Source organism: Myxocyprinus asiaticus, chromosome 10, assembly GCF_019703515.2.
Source record: "Myxocyprinus asiaticus isolate MX2 ecotype Aquarium Trade chromosome 10, UBuf_Myxa_2, whole genome shotgun sequence".
NCBI lineage: Eukaryota > Metazoa > Chordata > Actinopteri > Cypriniformes > Catostomidae > Myxocyprinus > Myxocyprinus asiaticus.
The window spans coordinates 24747571-24762548 of NC_059353.1; the positions used below are offsets into that span (position 1 = coordinate 24747571).

A 14978-nucleotide genomic window follows, 5' to 3' on the forward strand; every position below is an offset into this window, starting at 1 on the left:
TCAAAGTGACTTACAAAATGAGAAAACATTCTCAGCAGCCTGCGGAGTGCGTCTTTTGGCTTTCATAATATTCTTTTGTGTGCTTCATTTGAGGAGGTAAAACAAATTGCTTGTATTACGAGTGATTATCGTCATGCGACAGTTTGCAGATTATATTTTTCTGCTCTGTGTTGGCTTTTGTGAACCTACACCACAGATATTGCAACTGTTTAATAACAAGCTACTCTTCATTTTATGAACTTGTTTGGAAGTTGTTCTACTGATGTGAAGCTTCATGCTTGGCATGCTTATATATAAGCCCACGTTGCGCATATTGCTATTTACATATTATAATATACACAATATAGCAAAATTTATGTCGATTGACACTTTATATCATTGCCACGATATATATTTTCATATCGCTTAGCCCTAATATCTTCTGTAATAATTTTTTTTTTGTCCTGTCTCAGTAGAGATCCTGATGATGCACTAAATTGTAAAACAAAATAATATATTAAATGTGGCCTGTTGTTTGTTAATGTTATGTAGTGGAAAATATTGGAAATTCAGATGTGGTTCTACCTGTCAACACTGCATTTACAATGTATGTTATTGGTGAGGATTAAATCATGTTAATTGTGGTATATAGGGGAAAAACGAACGACCGTGTAAACAGATTCTGGTCAGTATAGGGCTTTTCACACTGTGCTTAACCTCGGGTTAATGTCTTTTTAAACCCCACTTTTAACCCTGGGTAAAGCAATGTTTCACACTTGTATTTTTGAAAGGGGTCAAGGCAGGCAGGCAGAGCAGGGTTAGCGCTGCATTGCAGTGCCAAAAATAAACAGTGTGAAACTATGCGGTTTTAGAAAGTTGTTTAGCAATCATATAATGCCTCAGTGCTTACCTTATTTAATATTCATGCGCTTCGTACAGTCTCTGAAACCTTCACGCACTGTTTTTTTTTCTTCCTTCTTAGGGAAACCGGTAAAGTGTCGAACAGTGATGGTAAACGCGATAACAGCCATGATGAAGAGACAGTATTCCTTGTTTTTGTGGCATATTTCAGAAGACGAAAGCCAAACAGAGCTGATTTGCTTGCCAACATTTCCACAGAAGAGCAGCTCCATAGACAGATTGCGTGTCAATTGTGAGCTGTATAAATAAGAAAGTTAACCCGGAGTTTACGAATGTACAGTGTGAAACCTCGGAACATATGCACCTAGGGTTAATTATTAACCCCTGGTAAAGTATGAAGGGTAAAACATGAAACAAAATAACCCAGGATTTTTTTTACCCAGGGTTAAGGATGGTTAACAATTTCAAGTGTGAAAACCCTTATGTGTCAGTAGCTTTCCGGCTTAACCAGAAAAGGCTGCATTACCGGTTCTCTCTTTAAGTGATAGACTGATAGAAACTGTGCAGTTGCTGACTTATTTTCTTAACCACAGAGACTTTCTGGTATAATCTAACACTGTGTCCTAACCTGATGTGACGCGTGAATTTTTGTCCTAAGCAGCACCTTCAGAAACTTTGTTCGTTGCTTTGTTTCTATTTCTGAATTGTCACAAAATCCCACTCCTCATTTAAGTATGATAAACATCAAATATGTTCTGATTGGCTGTGATTGTGCCGCATCATGCAGCAGTTACTTGTTCAGTGTGGAGAGATAAATTGCTTATTGCTGGAATTGTACAGCATTACATCTGGTAAGGAGACACTGTAAGTCTCCTTATGGTATTAGTGGGACCCTCCAACACAATTTTCTTTCAACCTTAGGTTTAAGGAATTTTCAACTCCTTTTTCATCCAGTCTGAAAGTTGAGCATCTTGTTTGTATTATTTTATTATAAACAGTCTCAGACACAGTCCCACAGGCCAGCATTACACACAAATTATGCAAATACGGGCTGGTATTTCTTCATGTGGCTTTCATTATTGGAAAAGGAGACTTGAGGTTAGGTAATAATGGTCCATAAGATTGTTCACATGATCAGCTATAGCCTGTACATACTGACCTGCTGAGTATACAGTCTTACACCGAGACTCGGCGGGTGGGTTTTCGTTAGGGGGGTTTCGTTAGGGATAAGACCGATTTTATTGACAGTTAAGATTTTAGGTTACCTGATAAAGCCTGTTAAATGTGTATGTTTTATAGTATCAGATAAAATACTTGATGTTGATGCGTTTTTACGGCAGATGTAATTTATGTATAAAAAGCATGTGATCTTTTCCAGATAACAGTGTCTTCAGTGACTACTCCCATGTCTGAGACAAAAAAATCTGTTAAAGTGTGTAGGGTGTATATAAGTTAAGCATTCAATGATAATGAGTATTCAGTCTAACCTCTCTTTATATTGTACTGACAGTCAGGCATGAGCAAAAAAAAAAATTGTGGGCCGTGTACTATTTTCTGAATTTTTCTTGTAATTTGCGAAGAACATTTGTTGCCTCAACTGAACTTCCTCTCAGTGTTCTGGGGTAAAGTGTTTCTTGCATGAAACGTCTTTAGTCATAATAAACCCTTTCATTCTGATAATGGGACTTTCAGGGACTAGACTATACATGCAGAAGTAGCCATGAGTCAGAGAGTCCACTTATATCTGAAGTCTTAAGCCACACTGTTGGGCCACGTCACCTTTTTAACCATATTGTTGCTTGATAATGGTTAAAATGTTACATATAGCCTAACTCTCTAAGTGGTGTAATTTCCTCTTGGCCTGTGCTTCAGCAGTTTCTGTAGGAGTTATGAAGCCCAAGATTTATGTGTAATCATTTGTAACCATTAACATTGCGTTCCATTTGGTGTTGATCCAATTGGAAGATCAGAGTTTCTCATTACAATAAATGATCCTTTTTGTTTCTCTGTGTGAGCAAACCTCAACTATTCCTCTCTAATGTTCTCTCCTGTAGCCCCCACACCCAGGGCTGTATTGGTAATCTGGCATACCGGGCATTTTCCCGGTGGACCGACGCACTTTGGGGCCGATCAGGGGCGGACTGGCCATCGGGAGAACCAGGCCGGCCGTGAAACGGGCCGAAAGGGCCGCAATAAGCTGAAATGAGCTGCTGCATTATGCAGAACGGGCCACAAAATGGCACCACGATATGCCGAAGTGGGCAGCGAGGGCCAGTTTCTATGTAAAATCCCTGGCCGATTTCTCTTTCCAGTCCACCCCTGCCCACACCATTGTCAAAATTGGCTTGACAGGCATTAAAAATCACTCCAATTAGATTCCTGGCTTCCCTTTGATAATCATCACAGCCTGCCTCCACTTCAGATGGTCTGGATAATAGCTCTTTTGTGTCTGATGGACTTAAGCGACTGATGTCTGACAGGAAAAACTCCCTTGAATTACAACCATCAAAGAATTCTCTCCTACACCATCCATGAAAATGCTGGATCATTACTTAAAGGAATAGTTCACCCAAAAATGAAAATTCTCTCATTATTCATTTACCCTGATGCCATCCCAGATGTGTATGACTGTCTTTCTTCAGCAGAACACAAATGAAGATTTTAAGAAGAAGACAGAGTTCTGTCAGTTCCTTATAATGGATGTACACGGGTGCCAGCAATTTGACGGACCAAAAGTTACATTTAGGCAGCAAAAAAGTAATCCATGCAACTCCCGTAGATCAATGAATGTCTTCTGAAGCAAATCGATAAGTTTGTGTAAAAAATAAATCAATAATTAAAACATTATTAACTTTTAAAAACGCTTCCTGGCAGCAGCTGACACGAAGCGTGACAAAGCCAGTTCTAGTTGTGTGAAGATAAGCTGTTTTTAAGCAAGACCTAAGGATCAGCAACACTGGTTAATTTTGGGGTTGGGGTTGTAATTATGTGTATATTAGATTTTAAATTGTGTTGTAAATCTGATGTTTCTTGTAAATTGGTATATGTCTCATCACTGTCATGACTGCTATGTTGCTCGGAACTGCACCCAAGAATTTCACACACTGTTGCACTTGTGTATAGGGTTGTATGACAATAAAAGTGATTTGATTTGATTTGAAACGTGTCGGCGAGTTTAAAAGTTGCAAGAATTCGTAAGCAGCGCTTACAACAGAAGAACGAATGTCATGCGAGAGTTTGGCCATTTCAAACAGCATCAAAGACCTGGATGGAAGCGCCTATTTAATTATCAATTTGTTTCTTACATAAACCTATCGATTTGCTTCAGAAGACGTTCAATGATCTACGGGAGTCGCATGGATTAATTTTATGCTGCCTAAATGTGATTTTTGGACTGTCAAAGTGCAGGCATCTGTGTACATCAATTATAAGGACCTGACAGAACTCTTATCTTTTAAAAATCTTCATTTGTGTTCTGCTGAAGAAACACAGTCATACACATCTGGGATGGCATCAGGGTAAGTGAATAATGAGAGAATTTTCATTTTTTGTGTGAACTATTCCTTTAAGGTGTAGGCCTCTTCCTTTGCTGGGATTTAAACCCAGTTACTGACCATTGAATCCAATTTACGGATGTTGTTGTGCACACAAAGTTAGCTGTAGTTTGGAAACATATAGCTGTGGTAGCAAATTGCATGGATTTAGTTTAATTTGGATGTAGTTGCCGTCACAAGGAACTGTTTGATTGGTGAGTAAAATTTTGTTTTTGAATATTTGGTTGCACACCTGTTTTAAACCCCCACCTAAAAGTCCACTGATAATTGATCATTAAGAAAGATGTTAAAGTAGTGTGACTTTAAAGCGTCTGGACATTTCCAGATGCTCGTACTGTACAAATTGCCCAAAATGTTTTTTTTTTTTTTTTTTTTTTTCTGTATTTGATCGCTACTTTAGGAGCTTATTAGCTTAAATCTCTCCCTCCACCCAATCCTACACACCCACAAATACACACACATGTCCAGTACACCCTCCCCTCTGCACTAAATCACTACACTTGAAGGGTTCAAAGCATCAGAGCTAGTTCCATATTGCTGTAGAAGAATATTCGCTGCCAGAGTTGATGGTTTATGACCTGCTCGGACAGAAAGAGGTAAGCTGTCGGATGCACCTGCAAGCAGATCTACAGATCCTAGACTGATCTGTATTATAATTTAACACTTTGGATAGACTGTCCAAAGCCAGTTCTAGTTGTGTGAAGATCAGCAGTTTTTAAGCAAGACCTAAGGATCAGCAACACTGGTTAATTTTGGGGTTGGTACTTTTTTAAATGGAATCGTCTTTGATTGCCACTAATATTGGATCGGATGTTAGTGTTTGCAACACTGTAACAGTTATGTTGTTCACACTCTAAGTATTTTTTTAGGTTAAGGTCGCCCCACTGATGTAGCAGAGTTTATGATCAAAACACAGGTGTTAAATTGTAACCTGTCCATAAAACTTGCATTAATGGACGTACGGTTTGGGTGAAAAATATTTCAGTCTGTTCTGGGAATGTTTATGGTCAATGTAAAACTAACCTTAGGGGGTGTTCACACTGAATACGTTTTGGCGTCCGTCTGTGCTGTTTCTCAGTTGTTTCCCTACGTAAACGCGTACTAGATAAACCGTTGCCATGTTTTCAGCGTCTCTCATAGGAATATGATATTCTTATTTTGATAATCGACTAATTTAACGATTATTAGAAAGATTATTCAGGCGATTATTGCAACGATTAATCATTAGCTCTTTACTGACTATTCAGCTTGTGCCCAGAGTTTAAAGGTTGTATTAAACGTGCTCGCTAACAATAAAGTGGACAAAATCATCTTTTAAAAATACCTCTAAATGACATTCACTGAATTAAAGAAAAATATTTTTATTAAGTTTAATTCAGTAAAAAATTTACAGCAAAAAAATCCTATTGTTATCAAGTGTATTTGTCTTTTTTTACATTTACTTGAGAAGCAACATGTAAGATATTTAGACTTGCTTTAAGAGACAAAAATAAGTGTATTTTTTTTTATACAAGTGTATTTTTTCACTTTGTTATACTTCTGCGAGTGCAGTAAAGACTAAATATACTCATGCTTTCAGAGAATAGATCTTGAATATGTCTAAATATCTTATATGCTGCTTCTCAGGTCAGTGCATCTTTTTTTAAATGATTTTTAGATATTTAAAAATATTTGTATTTTTTATATTATATTCAGCATTCTCAGATAACAATTTTTTTTCTTCTGCAGTATAGCTGCTAAAGTAAATGTACATTGTTTTAAAGGAGTTTTAGATATTTATATTGGAAAACAAGCCAAAACAAAAACAAATAAAAAATCTTTTTTGCAGTGTATAATGGGGCGAAGACTATCACCTTTTTGTTCACTTTGATCCATCTTTAACCCACAAAAAAACTTTATTTATTTATTTGTGGCTTTTCTCCTCAATTTGGAATGCCCAATGTGCTCTAAGTCATAATGGTGGCGTAGTGACTCTCCTCAATCCGGGTGGCAGAGGACGAAGGTCAGTTGCCTCCGTGTCTGAGACCGTCAATCCATGCATCTTATACATGGCTTATTTGGCGCGTTACCGCGGAGACGTGTGGAGGCTTCACGTTATTCTCCATGGCATCCATGCAAAACTTGCCACGCGCCCCACTGAGAGCGAGGACCACATTATAGCGACCATGAGGAGGTTAACCCAACGTGACTCTACCCACCCTAGCAACCGGGCCAATTGGTTGCTTAGGAAGCCTGACTGGAGTCACTCAGCACGCCCTGGATTCAAACTTGTCTTTACTTGCTGAGCTACCCAGGCCCCCCACAAACTCTCTTATTAATAAAGCTGCGTATTGCCAATTTCCTAAATGCATAAATTATGATTCAATAAGTCGCGGGCCATCACGTTATAATGTAGCCGCAGCAAGCGTGCGTGCTTGAGGGACGAGCATCCCCACCCCAGAGTGTGCCTAAGCTGGGTGCAGTTTCAATCTCTCCCCCTTAGATTGGGATACTCGCGCAACTCATAGAAGAGGAGCTGACCACACAGAGAAATGCCTTGAACTTTAATAAAGCTGTAACGCGTTAAATATAACTGCATTGAAGTTATAACGCCAGGGTGTTTTCTTGAAAGACGCTCGACACACAAGTTTTGCTTCAGCTGTTTGGAAAATTTAGAGTGAATCTGGACTGTGAGTTGTTTTCTTCCTCTCAGTCAGGCACGAGCTGCAGTGCTGCTCTAGAGTTTCATATGATCTCATGTAATGTTAAATGAGATCAAACGACTATTCGACAACTAACATTTTTGTAGACAATTTTTTATTGTCGACGTTGTCAGTAACATTGACTAATCGTTTGAGCCCTATTTAAGATGCTGTCAACTTTTTAAAATGTGTCTCGAGACACCTGCATTCTGTTATTTTCATGGCGCTACGTCTAGGTTTTTTTTTTTTTTTTAGCACAATGATGCATTCGGTGTGAACAGCCTCTTAATATACTTTCTTTTAACAGTGAGATTTTACCATGTCTTTACCATGCATCAGGGTGCAGTTTAACATGAACCAAATGACTTGGTGTTCTGGACCTGCTGGAATGATTGTTTATTTTGAAGGTGTGTGTGTGTGTGTTTGGAGTCAAGAGGTCAGGCTTATCTGAGCTTTGATGCTCAGCTTTCCACACTCCACCCAGTCCAACACAGGCCTGAGCTACTGGAGCTGGACTCTCTTTGAGTGACTATATTCAACTCTCTTTTACAAACCTTTATGAGAGGGTTAGATGTTCTCTGTCAGGGAGTCTACAACCAATGGACTGTATCTTCTGTCCCTTATGCAGCTATGTGTTGCTGTCACTTCCTAGAATTCCCTGTCCTTGCAAACATGTGTAGTTCCTATCCGTTGTGTGGCATCTGCTTATCTGTCATGCCTCGAGGCTTCTTCTGACATATAATAGACATATTTAAAGAGAAATCGTTATGTCGTTTTTTTTATCTTGTTTGTGAAATATGACTCTTGGGCCCCGATTCCACCTGGTATTACGATGCCTCTTGGGTGATCCGATCACATGTGGTCAGGTGAGACACATTGCTGTTTACACTTGGTCACTTAAATGCATCTCTTGTGATCAGTTGTGTTTGGATTTGCAGAGGAGGGTCTTTGTTTCATGACGACATCAATCACTATGTCAGTATGTTACTGCATGATAAAGCGAAATAAAGTCAGAAAAGACAAAGCATGAAAAAATGGTGCATTGTGTCTCCTGGATGCTGTTAAAATGTAATCTAAGCATAAATGCAATGTCAAGCAGAATTATCCATTATTTTAGTGGATTACCTGTATAAAAGGAGCTTCAGGTGTCCGTTCTTGTCATCTTTGTTGAAATCAGACACACTAAAGAAGATCAGTGAAGCTCACATGATTGTGTATGTATCCGCTTTTTTAAAATTTCCGATTGGACGGTTATTTCCTTTTAAAGCTGCTTGTAACCGGCGAACTTTAAACTCTTGTTTTAGCTCAGCGGTTGATTGACAGAGAGGTGTGGCACTTCACTGCTGCCGAGACGCATACAGGACAGATTAGCGTTTAGACCTCGTAATCTGTTCACATGCGTTTTTGACCACATTCGTATGTGGTTTTCGTGATGGATCACCTGTTTAGACCTGTATTTAGGGCTGAACACGTGATCGGATCACCTGAAACACATCTTAATACCAGGTGGAAACGGGGCCTTTGTGTTACTACGTATATGGCAGATGGATTAGCATTGACATTAGGGCTGCACAATTGATTAAATAGCCTGCTTGCACTGCTCTCTTCGCAGCACTGATTTGTATGATATTAGTGTCTTACACATTCTAAAAGGGGTTGCACACCGGACACATTTGGCGTTCTTCTAAAATTCGAAACAGTTATTTGCTATGAACGTATGCACACCTGCCGCCATTCGGCGTCTACCTACAACTCCGGAGGCTGCTCAAATTTCTACCATGCCACGGAGCACAACTCACATATTTTCCTTTAAATTTAGACCCAAATCATTATCAATGGACATATAGTATTTAGCCTTGTTCATTCTTGAAGAAGGGAAAAACCTTTGCAACTTTTGTGTGTATCGTCTGCCACCTGAACCGCATCGATGTGCCCTGTGTTTGATACCTGTATCTTGATATCTCATATTCAACTTCATCACATAAATCAGCGTGTAACGGCTCTATCACATTTACTTTTGAACGCGTGGATGGATGTGCTACTAGCCAAACAGCCTCTTATGCTGTACTTATAAAGAAACTCACTGCTAAAATGATTTTCTCATCCATTGTGAATATTTGCTGTGCTGTAGCTATGTATAAAGATCTGGCCACTCGGAGATCTGCCAAACCAAGCAACTTTCTTTTGGTCAATGCTGCGGATTCAGCGAATTCAACGCTGGGAACTCACCAAACTTGAACCCCTGTAAAATTTGTGTAGGGAAACTTCGTCGCCACAGGATGTCAATAAGTCGAAATTGATTATTGCGCTAATTCTCTTTTAGATAACTGTATTTTACCTGTGGAATTTCGCAGTGCAAATGTAAATGTGACCAAGCCTTCAGTTCCAAACTTTTCTCCACCCAAATCAGACCTGCTGTGCAGCTTTCCGGGCAAGCGCCACCATGTGGCGATTGTTTGTGCCCTGGAAATTGCCCGCAATGTGCCTTTTGACATTATATCCCTTTTGATCTCCAGCTATTTGCACAGATGTAACTGAAAGAATGTGGTTTTGCTCTCTCTTCTGTTAGGTTAGGGTAAAGAGTATGCTATATTAAAGTAATTACTCAAATGTTTCCAAAAATCATGAAAGAACGCGGTTTGGGTCTCAGTACTGGCGCGCATTCTGGGGGAAAGTTTGGACATTCAGACAGATTTTAGCAGAGCAAGCAATTGACCTGCTCTCTTCCTTTTTTTTTTTACAACGTGAGATCAGTCCTTTTTCTTAGCTAACCTGAGGCTTAGCCAAGTTGCAAATCATAGTGATGCTCTTTAAATGTCATAAAATCACAGTGACCACAAAAGGAATTGGCACAGGCATGAGTTGGAAGGGAATTATTGCCCAGATAACTTTAAAGCTACACTATGTAACTTATTTTTTTTGTTGTTAAAAAATAACTTTTTATTAATGAGAGAGCGCAACAAAAATTCATCTTCCAAACCCAAATACACTTTGATAAACCTATAATAATGATATTATATTATAAATCGGGACTGATTTCGTGGGAAATTGCATACATACGTCATTCGCCCGTGCATGTTGACGTCATATCCATACACAGAGAAAATAAGATCCGGTTACTGTAGCGCACGTGTGGGAGTAGCTAAAGCTGAAAGTTTGTTGTCACAATGAACGAAAAAAATTGACCATGGATCATTCAAAATGGCAAACCTCCAGGGAATCACTTTGTAAAAACAAAGAAACCCCGAACAGAGCAAAGTCTAAAAGCAAAATGGGAAAGTGACAGAGTTCGTAATAAAACCCAAATCAACATTGACTTGGCTTTTCAGATGTGTACAACTCCGAGATCTGAAAGGATTTAAAAGCGACCCCGAGTTGGCTTTTTTCTTACTCAACAGGTAAGATATTTTATTGATAAAAACTTTGTATAGTTGTGTAATCAGACACGCGTCTGTGTGTGTGTGTGTGTGTGTGTGTGTGTGTGTAGTGAAATACAATAATTATACTGTAATCGGTGCAGAAATTTTCAGTTTATTTTTCTTTATAACAGCAATAATTTATATAAATAAATCCTTTAGTCCTAGGCTTGCCAAGGACATGTGAGTCTTCTATAATTTATAAATTCTATAATCTATAAATTAGTTACTACCGTGGTCTATTTGGCCAGAATATCCTGCAGTTATAAAATCTTTACAACGTTTGACCTTATCAGACTAGCAATCGTTTTGTCTAATGTTAACGAATGTTGCCTAACTTTTGTAACATAATTTATTTCAAAACATCAATATTTCCAATAAGTCAAAACAACAGCATAAGATATGGCACTTATCTGCTCAGATGACATGTTTTCAGATATCTGTCTTTTCCTTTTGTTATTTATGTCCATTTGCTCTGATGTCCTGTATTCATGTGTACACCAGTGCCTCGAACCACATTCATCCGCGCAGAGGAGCAAAGCGAAGCACAACTAAAATAATGTCCTTCTGCGAGACACATGCAGTTTTATTTTTTAACCGCTAGAGGGCCAAAAGTTACATAGTGTAGCTTTAAAGTTATTCACCCCATGTTGTAAAAGCTACTTGATTTGATCTGGACGTGCCCTGTCCAGCCCAGCGTTGCTCTTACAGAAAGTCTGTAAGACTTTGTAACAAAGGAATGAACCGGCGGTGGACTCAGGCATGACTTGCAAAATGCTCAGTCTAGGCAGAAGCCTTGTGAGAGTCATATGAGGCATCTTAAGGGCTCACTGTCTTCTCTCTCTCCATCAGAGGCTCAGGTTAATGTATAATGATGATAGGAATAGGGCTAGCCCGTCAGTTCTATCCAGCAATGGATTCCGCTGAGCGTGATGTTCAGTACAAGTTACCATTGTAAATACAGTAGAATGCTGCTTTCCAGCTCATAGGCCATTTTTTTAAGTCTTGTTGAAGAGTGTTTCTTAAAAAGATTAGGCTAAGTTGTCACGTAGGCACCTAATCATTCTGCATCTGCTAGTCGACTATTAAAAACACTACTTGAATATCCTTTGCACATTTGCCTGCCGTGGGTAACGCTGAATTATCCTGTACTTTCCCTCTGGATCTCTCATCAAATCTCACAGTTACAACTGTCTCCACTGAGGGGCGCTGTGGATGTGTGTCGTCGAGGTTTTGGTTGAGAGGAGACATGGTGACTTTGTGTGCTTTCAAGCAAAGCCAAGTGTGGCAATAATTGTAATTTTTTTTTATTCTTATTAAATTCTACTCTATTCGGGTCTTGTCAGAGTCATGCAGACCAACCAAAAAGGATCTGTTTTTATGGTGGAAAGAAAATGCGAAGCATTACAAGAAACTCTGAAGCTTATCAGCTTCCATTTAAAAGCTTGCATTTTCATTTACAAGTAATCGGGTACTAGTTTTTTGTGTTTTGGGGGTTAGAGTACTCTACTACAAAATGACTCAAATGCCCATCCCTAGTTCAGATTTAGGATCAGGGAAAAATAAGATATTCTGTGGTGCGATTGTTGTATTTTGGCTCCATTGGAGGGTTTTTAGTTAATCAAACTCTTAACGTATAACTCGTTTATGGCCCAGTGATGAATAAGGTTTTCAATTGACCAAAAATTAAAATAGGTTAAAACTGCACATCAAAGTAGTTTTTGCTTTTATGAGGATGTTATTGCCTTATTACTAAAATCTTATTTTCAAACAATGTATTTTAAGTGTTTTAATTGAGAATCATGTGACGACACCAGTCAAAATGTCATACGGGATAATGTTAATATGTCCACATTTTGAGCTTCAGTTTGCATATTAGCTTACAACAAACTGGGACTAGCTAACTAGCTAGTCTGGTTGTTGAAGAGAATTTGGTATAGTTAAACTTATATAATTTGCAAATATTTTATTCTAATCACATGTTAAGCTTGGCAGAGCAAGCAAGCAAACCTATGTAAAATTTGTCAGTAGGAAAGTAAGCTACTCACTCACATCAGGGGCCGGTTGCACGAGATATGTAAGTTAAAACTTAGCCTAGTTGTGGTGAAAATGGGCACTAAGTCATAATTTATGCACTACTAAATATTTGAGCATTGCACCATTAAACTTAGGTAGGACGTAACCTTACGTATAAACTAAATATTTACAGAAGTCTCCGACCCGGAGTAACGGATGGAATAAAAAAGCAGACTCATTTAATGACATCAATGAGCTCATGTTTTGGTTAACAAGCTTCAGTCCTTTTGACATATTCTATATGATGATGTTGGCATTTACACTCGTTTATGTTTACAGGAGAAAACATTATGTAAAAAACGTACTTCTTCAGCATGAAACCGATCTAACGGTGCACTTTCCTGTGTACGCCACCCAGTGTCAAGTTTCAACATATACGAAATAGATATTAAAATAAATAAATATCTGTTGTATTAGTACTTATTTATTTATTGCTCCTTGTCATTTTGGATACAGTTATTAAATATTGTTGTTTACATAGGCTAAATGTACCATTAATTAAATCTAATTTTATTACGTATAGTATTTCAATGGGGATATAATTCATTATAACTGACAGTTACGTGAGTAAACAAGGTTTGAACATCAACCGTAAAGAGATGCACGGCTTTTTAATTCTTCTGTGTATAAATTTGAAGGCTGTTTATTGGATCAGTACAGGTAAACGTCATATTATGCGACTACGCATTACTTTACGGAGAGCTTACGACCTACTAGTTAAGTCCTGCCTTAAGAACAGGTGATGCAACCAAATTAAGCACTGACTTAGTTACAAATGAACTAGTAGTTACTATGCCCTTAGTGTGAACTTTACGTTCTAACTTACATGAGAACTTAAGCACAGCTGGTGCAACCCTACCCAGTTGAATTTCCCGCCACTGAAGAGAGAAAAAATCTGCATTGTGATGTCACTATAGTAGATGGCCTTTTCTTAAAGGGGCGGATTCCCCAATATGACAGGTTGGACAATCATATAATTTAATTATAATTCAACAATTAAATATTATTTATATATAATTTGTTAGTATTTAACTAAACAATGTTCTTTAATGTGTTAATATCACAATAAGAATTGAAATTATACAAACAAAAGCTGAAAACTGTAAAAAAAAATAAAATAATATAATGTCAAATGTGTCATCCGGGATAACGGATGACATTATGGGCTAACAGAAAAAAGTTATCCTATATGACAAAATTGTTGTCCGGTATGACAAAACTCAGATTGAACCTTAATCAGGCAGTTGTTTTGGCTACCTATAGAAATCGGCAACCTTGACCTTCAACTTCCAAGTATGTAAATTCATATTAAATAAACACATTTGCATAAAATTAACATTTATATATGATTTTTTTAGTGTTATCCCAGATGAGACAGGATTTTACTACATAGTGTACCAGTGAGCAAAAAGGGTAAATTAAACCCATTTTATGAAAGACTTACTAACCTTTCACCATTGTTTGGGGGTCCTTCAGGGTCTTCCTGATTGTGTAACATCCTGTCTGATAAAGTGTCAAAATAAAATGCCCCATAAAATTGCTCCAGATTGCTTGTTATCCCGGATGACGTTGGCTGACTGCCAGTTTTGGGACAGAATGCTCCAAAGCATAACAATCAACTGGATGTCATATTTTTTTTAAATATTTAAATATATTGTTGGAAACACTCATACAATAATGCCTGTGGCAGAGATTTTAGGTATTATTTGATTTTTAACACTTTTTGTAGCTTTTTTGCATTTCACCATGTGGTGACAGTTATCCGGTATGACATTGTGTGACTATAATGTCTAATAATTCTTAAACTTTGTAAAACCCTCACTGCATGTTCATATCATTTGATAAACAGAGATTAGTAGATTCAACAAAATGTGTTTTTATAAACATTTTCCTTATTTTTATTCCATAAAGTGGTTTGGACATCAAAATTTCACGTCACATCATTGGTCCATATAACTTCCTGACTCTGCTTCAGTATTCAGGTTGTGCTTATGTGCATCTGCCTGAGACTTAAAGCCCCCGAAGCTGTTCTGATTTCAGTCTGTGTTCGTGAAGGCACTGGATAAACACATCTTTGTAAACAGCAACTGCTGTTTTCATTCACAGTTGAGTTGAAACGGCTGCCCTTGGATACACTAGTGTTCAATGTTTATCGCTGCTTGTTATCATTCAAACAAAACACAACATGCAGAAAGCATGGCTCCATAAAGGAAATCTCTCTGTGCATATATCATTTCAAGACATGGACAGAGAAAACAGTGTAATCTGTTTTGGTACAGCACACGATATAGTGTTAATGTACAACAAAAAACTAAAAAAAAAAACTTCTGCATTTGATGCAAGCATGGCTGGCGCAATACACAAGAATGGCTCACCTTATAGAAAGTCCTTTTTTTCATGGTTTGGGCCAC

The 14978-nt window shown here is 38.0% G+C and overlaps 1 protein-coding gene across 4 annotated transcripts in view; it reads left to right on the plus strand.

Moving 5' to 3' along the window:
• The window catches only part of LOC127446951 (zinc transporter ZIP10-like), a 55066-nt gene that overhangs the window by 14083 nt on the left and 26005 nt on the right, over positions 1-14978 (plus strand). Inside the window, exon 2 of one of the 4 annotated variants that reach the window (XM_051708330.1) lies at positions 10405-10473. The exons of 2 other annotated variants lie outside the window; for them this stretch is intronic. The gene's annotated coding sequence lies outside the window, so the exon portion shown is untranslated. Of the gene's footprint in view, positions 1-4855; positions 4991-10404; positions 10474-14978 lie in introns of those variants that run through there. One more of the 4 variants, XM_051708329.1, reaches the window with a different exon arrangement.